The sequence below is a fragment of the Vidua macroura genome, chromosome Z (genome assembly GCF_024509145.1).
Source record: "Vidua macroura isolate BioBank_ID:100142 chromosome Z, ASM2450914v1, whole genome shotgun sequence".
Lineage (NCBI taxonomy): Eukaryota > Metazoa > Chordata > Aves > Passeriformes > Viduidae > Vidua > Vidua macroura.
In genome coordinates, this window is record NC_071611.1 from 53,270,516 (window position 1) to 53,276,334 (window position 5,819).

Genomic DNA, 5,819 nt, shown 5'->3' on the forward strand with positions numbered 1-5,819 from the left:
AACTCTTTGTGTCACCCTAACTTAAAGGGGTGCTTCTTCCCAAGGTGTCCCTGCCTCAGCATCCTCCTCTGTATCTTGGGATGCAACAGATCATGACTGTGGTTCTGGGGTAAAGTGTGGCAGAGGCACCCACTATGCACACTCTTGGCATTGTCACCACTGTTGATGCCTTGCTGAGGTAAAGGTCTTCTGGGTTGTGCTTGTACTGTCCTTTTATTGTGAAAAAACGTGGTGACTTTGATGTGGTGTGTTTTGTTTCCCTCTCTCTTTGGGCTGTAGGATGAGAGACCTGGGAGATTGCAGTCTGACCCACTGTGACAAACATGAGAACCCTAGAGGATGAAGACATAGGGGCTTGAGAAAGGATCAGACAGAAAATGGAGGTAAAGAGCATTGGTGGAGACATCCTCAAAGCAACACATGCCCATAGTTCTGCTGTATGAACACGATCTCTCCATCAATAAACATATGTTCATGGCAACCACCCACACTGATACGGGCACTGCCAATTGGATGGCACATGCCATGGACCCCTGTGTGACCTACTGTGACACAGGCACTGCCAATTGGATGTCATGTGTCATGGGCCCCTTTGTGACCCACCACCATATGAGGACTTTGTGACCTTTTTCTGGCATCAAAGCATCCACCCACATAACCCTGGAGTACACAAGAAAACAGGAAGGAACAGAGCGGGGCTGCACGGAAGCCCTGCATAGCCACCTCATGTCTTGCTGACCCCTGTCTTCTTTTCCAGGGTATCTCCCATCCCTGTGGCTGAAGCCCTCAAAACCCAAGCTCCAGCAGGATCAAACAGTAAGAATTCCCAGTGGAGAGAACCCCAGGCATGCCCAGATTGACCTCAGTGAAGGGGAGGGAAGAGGAGGAGGGGGAGGAGGGGGAGGAGGATGAGGATGATGACAAAAGCCCTGGGGCTGCTCCAGCACAGCAGCCTGAAGAAGTGGAGGGAGACCAGCTGCTGCAGGCGGGCTGAGCTGGGCCATCCCATGCACTGTGGACATCCCCAGGGAAGAAGGGGAAATGGGAATGGGGCTGATTCCTGCAGTAGCCCTGCTCCATCCAGTGGGCACCGTCAGCCCCAGGCTGCAGCCAGAGAGACAGGGATTGGTGTCCCCACAAGGTGTTGTCTGAGAGCTAGCCCTTGCTGGGAGTGCAGGGCTCTCCACCTCCAGCTGTGTTGTCCAGCCTCTCCTGCACTACCTCTGACTGTGCTTGCGTTTTGCCAAATCCATTTGAGAAACTGCCAGAAAAGAAGAAGCACACCCATTGCCACTTCCACAGAAATGCACAGGTACTTGCAGACTTCACTGCCTGTGCTGGACTTGCTGTTGCAGCTCAGCCAAGCACTGCTGCAGAGCACTGGATTTGACATCCGTCTTTTTCCTGCCTTAAGGTATTTTTGAACTTCCATACACCTACTGATCCTGAAGACAAGACCAGCATGGCCCCTGAGGACATGGCAAATGCTGAATCCTATAAAGCAGAGGACTGTGCCATGCTGCATATGATCATGGGAAGTGGCACCTCCAGACTGAAGAAAGTAAGCTGTCTATAGCAAGGACTTGGCCAACGAGCAAATGTGTACATTCTCAAGCTGGGTCTGCTGGGCATCCAACAGACTTTTAGGCCAGCACAGTGTGCTAGAAAAGAAAGCACTACTTGGGGGTAAGCTGGGGAAATGGCTCTCTGCAGTGGCACTCCAATTCCCTCACAGGTCTCCTCCAGGTGCTGACCATTGTGAGGGACATTTACCAATGGCTCTCATTCATCACAGACTAGATCAGACCCTGCAGGAGATGATCCTTGCACAGACACATGATGTGGTGGTGAGCCTCCTGTGGTGTGCCCCATCATGTGACAGGTATGAGGCTCACTGGCCTGGAGGGCTCAAGATTCATCAGCCTGAGAGCCCATCAACATGTAGACACTGCCCCATGTGTGGTGGCAGAAAGAGGAAAATTTTCAGGCCCCTCCGATGCCATTGTTTCCCAGTCATGGCATGTCGGCCCAAGACCCTGCTGCCATGCTCCTTCCCTGTCCTTCAAAGCACCATCACTTGGCTGTCTGCTACTCACATTAGCAGTGTGGCTGGGTGCTGCTGGAGAGGGGCAGAGGGCAGGGGCAGAGCTGCTGACCAGCTGGGGACCCTGAAGCTGGCCAGGCCACGATATTGTGGCCAAAACCTCAATGACATAGAGTTCTGGGCCTGCAGAGTTGCTGTGACTGTGTGGAGGGCAATTATCACCTCACACAGAACTGCGGAGGAGGTGCTGCCAGAGCTCCTCTGTGTGCTGGAGGACTGGCCGCTGCACAGCACATCCACCTCCGATAAGAACAACTCAGATGTCTTTCCTTTGGCCGTGAGTTTCTAGACTAAACCCATGCACATCCTCAAGGGCTGACTCTCTGGCATGTCTCCATCCTTAGTCCCCTATCCACCACTGCATCCTGTGCCTCACATGGTGCTCTAGAAACCTGGGTTCATGACAGGTGCACAGGCAGCCAGGGCAGATGCTGCTCTCCTTGCTCCCCTGGGAGCAGTGGGATGTCAGAAGGGATAGGTGTGAGTGCATGAAAGATCCTGGGCAGGGCTCTGCTCTGTCCACAAGAGGGGTGGTGTGAGCAGAGCAGACAGAGATTTAAGGGACACATGAGGTATTCATGGCAAGCACCTTACTTAGGCTTATCCTCTTACTTCCAGTTGCCTTCTGGGCATGGGAAGATCTGGGATTGGGTGGGGTGGGACAGAGTGGGGCTGCCATGACAAGAGAGATTCCTGGGGTCCCCAAAGGTCTGGGCTCTGACCTTGTGACCTTGGTGAACGGTGCTGCATCCAGTCACCAGTGGCTGGTGGCCAATCACCAGTGCTGTCCCTCAGGGGTCTGTGCTGGGGCCAGTTCTGTTTAACATCTTCACTGATGATCTGGATGAGGGTATTGAGTAAATTTTTGGACGACACTAAACTGGGATTGTGTGTCGATCTGTTGGAAGGTAGGAGAGCTCTGCAGAGAGACCAGGAATGGTTGGATGGATGGGCAGAATCTTATAAGATGAAGTTTAATAAATCCAAGTGCCGAGTCCTGCATTTTGGCCACAATAACCCCCTGCAACATCATAGGCTAGGGATGGTGTGGCTGGACAGTGCCCAGGCAGAAAGGGACCTGGGCATACTGGCTGACAGCCAGCTGAACATGAGCCAGCAGTGTGCCCTGGTGGCCAAGAAGACCAATGGCATCCTGGCCTGTATCAGGAATAGTGTGACCAGCAGGAGCAGGGAGGTCATCCCTCCCCTGTACTTGGCACTGGTAGGCTGCACCTTGAGTGCTGTGTCCAGTTCTGGCCCCTCAGTTTGGGAAGGATGATGAGACGCTTGAGTGTGTCCAGAGGAGAGCAACAAGGCTGGTGAGGGTCTTGGAATGCAAGCCCTGTGAGGAACGACTGAGGGAGCTGGCATTGTTTAGCCTGGAGAAAAGCAGCCTCAGAGGTGACCTTATCACTCTCTACAACTTCTGAAAGGTGGTTGTATTCAGGTGAGGGTCGGTCTCTTTCTCCAGGCAGCAACTGACAGAACCAGAGGACACAGTCTCAAGCTGTGTCAAGGGAAATATAGGCTGGATATTAGGAAAAAGTTTTTCATGGAAAGAGTGATCAAGTACTGGAATGGCCTGCTCGGGGAGGTTGGTAAAGTCACCATCCCTGGATGCGTTTTAAAAAAGACTGGATATGGCACTCTGTGCCATGGTTTAGTTGAGGTGTTAGGGCATGGGTTGGACTTGATGATCTTGAAGGTCTCTTCCAACCTAGTGATTTTGTGAATTCTGTGAATTGTCTCTGTTCCAGCCCATCAAGACATGACAAATAACTTTAGCCACTCCATCTTTAACCTCGTAACTCAAACCCAGCACTTTCTAAGAACTGCAGAGAGAAATCCTTACTCCAGACTCAGGCTGCTGCAAAACCAGCTCCGTGAGGCATGGAAGAGATGAGCTTCTCTCTTGGAAAATGGCTGGTCTTCTCTCTGGTACAATGTTGGGTTACAAAGCTGGAGGTCCCCACACTACTGATCCCAAGAACTCTTAGGGCTATCTGAATGGAAATATTCAGTGGCCTCTGGCCTCTCCCAACTCACAGGACAGCTTTCCTCTTAGATCACTTTTCTTCACCCCTTTTAAGGAAACTATTAAAATGCAAAATAAAAAGGCACTAGTTAACAGTCTATTTCCTTGGGTTCCTGCCAGTCAGAGCCCAATCTACAGCTGGCACTGCAGCTGCACACTGAGCTATCTGCATTGACTATGTATCTTAACACTCTCACCCGTGTTTTTATTGAGCTTACCTGCTAATATACTAAGAGGAAAACAAAAACATTTCAATGCATTTAACCACTGCTCTTACATCCAGCATTATAACAAGTAACAAACTTAACAGTATAAAGGCTAACAAGAATGTCATAGGATTAAAATATTTATAGATATGAAACCACAAACAATCCTCAAACTTCAGTTACTGATCAAGAGACTGATCCTTTTCTACATGTTAACATATTGAGTCAAGCATTCATCACCATCGAACAGGCCTTAACTGGGACGTAAGTTCACAGAGAGAATATTCTAAATTGGAAGGGACCTACAATGATCATTGAGGCCAACTATTGAGGCCAATACATGGTTCATACGAGGATTGAACATGTACATGACCTTGGTATTATTAGCAAGCTGATTGATTGTATTTGATAAGGATAGTAGAACAGAACAGCATAGCCTTGGAGAAGTAAAAATAGGATGTAACTTAATCAAACAGAAGTCATGCAAGACACAAGCAGGATGCCAGCTAAGCTCTGCAAGGCTGACAAAGCAGGAGTTATAAACAATATTGCGTTTATTCAAAAGCAGGGGTCAAGGAGCAGCCACCTAAAAAGGACACCAGATGTTGAAGACTATGGAAGAAGGCCCTCAAAGAACATATAAGGACTTCCAATAAGGGATGTGACAATGTAAAATAAAGTAAAACACATACATCAAGTAAATGGGGATAGCTAACAATTATGTAAATCAGTGTGTATGATAAAACCTCTGTTTCCCAAACACTCAGGGCAATTAATTAGAGGAAGTGTCCTCCGAGTGACCAGCATGCTTCAATAAAGAATGCCTGCTTTCTAACACTCAAAACTTGTGTAAGAAGTTTCTATCTGGAAAATTTCGGTATCATATTTGCTATAAAATGAGCACTGATTTCTTTAAGAAGACTTCTATTATTCTTCCTGAGTAAGACTTCTTTGTTGGAAAAAAAGGCTTCTGCCCAGCCTGACAGCTGGTCTACTACCACCACACAGCCACAGGTGGCATGCCTGCAGGGTATGCAATCCCTGAAAATGGAAATCAGTCCATGGTCACTCTCCTAACTGTGAGCTCAGTCTGCTACTTGAAAACTCATATCAAGTTGGGCAGCCATTTGTGATTCTCTTTTGTGCTGGCATAAATTCCTGGAGCTGGCCATATTTTTTGTACTTGGATAAATATTGCCTGTGTCCCTCCATAGATTTATCATGAAACCATCTAGCCAGAGTGACTAAATATTCTCTGTCAGAATTAGTATTCTGCTTTATGTAAAATGTGTATCACTTGCTCAAACTGGTGATGTTTTTCTCCATCATCAGGTACTGCTATTAGATTTTTGGATTAAAGGTGTTAAGATGTGATATCTATGTGTTCATTGTTGCGTTAGAACTTTGGGTTCCTCCTGCTCCTGCCACTGAGTTAATACAGGCTGGTGCTCTTGCTTCAACTGTATATAGTTGC

The 5,819-nt window shown here is 48.3% G+C and overlaps 1 long non-coding RNA gene across 4 annotated transcripts; it reads left to right on the top strand.

Moving 5' to 3' along the window:
* The first annotated feature begins 649 nt into the window (after positions 1 to 649).
* On the top strand, positions 650 to 5,182 carry LOC128821980 (uncharacterized). 4 transcript variants are annotated; one of them, XR_008441298.1, is made up of 5 exons: positions 650 to 816; positions 1,178 to 1,312; positions 1,415 to 1,561; positions 1,747 to 1,882; positions 4,911 to 5,182. It is a non-coding gene; the product is annotated as an uncharacterized LOC128821980 (long non-coding RNA). The 4 variants fall into 4 exon arrangements; XR_008441296.1 differs by having other exon boundaries at positions 1,207 to 1,312; XR_008441297.1 differs by having other exon boundaries at positions 1,207 to 1,312; positions 4,914 to 5,182.
* The last annotated feature ends 637 nt before the right edge of the window (positions 5,183 to 5,819 follow it).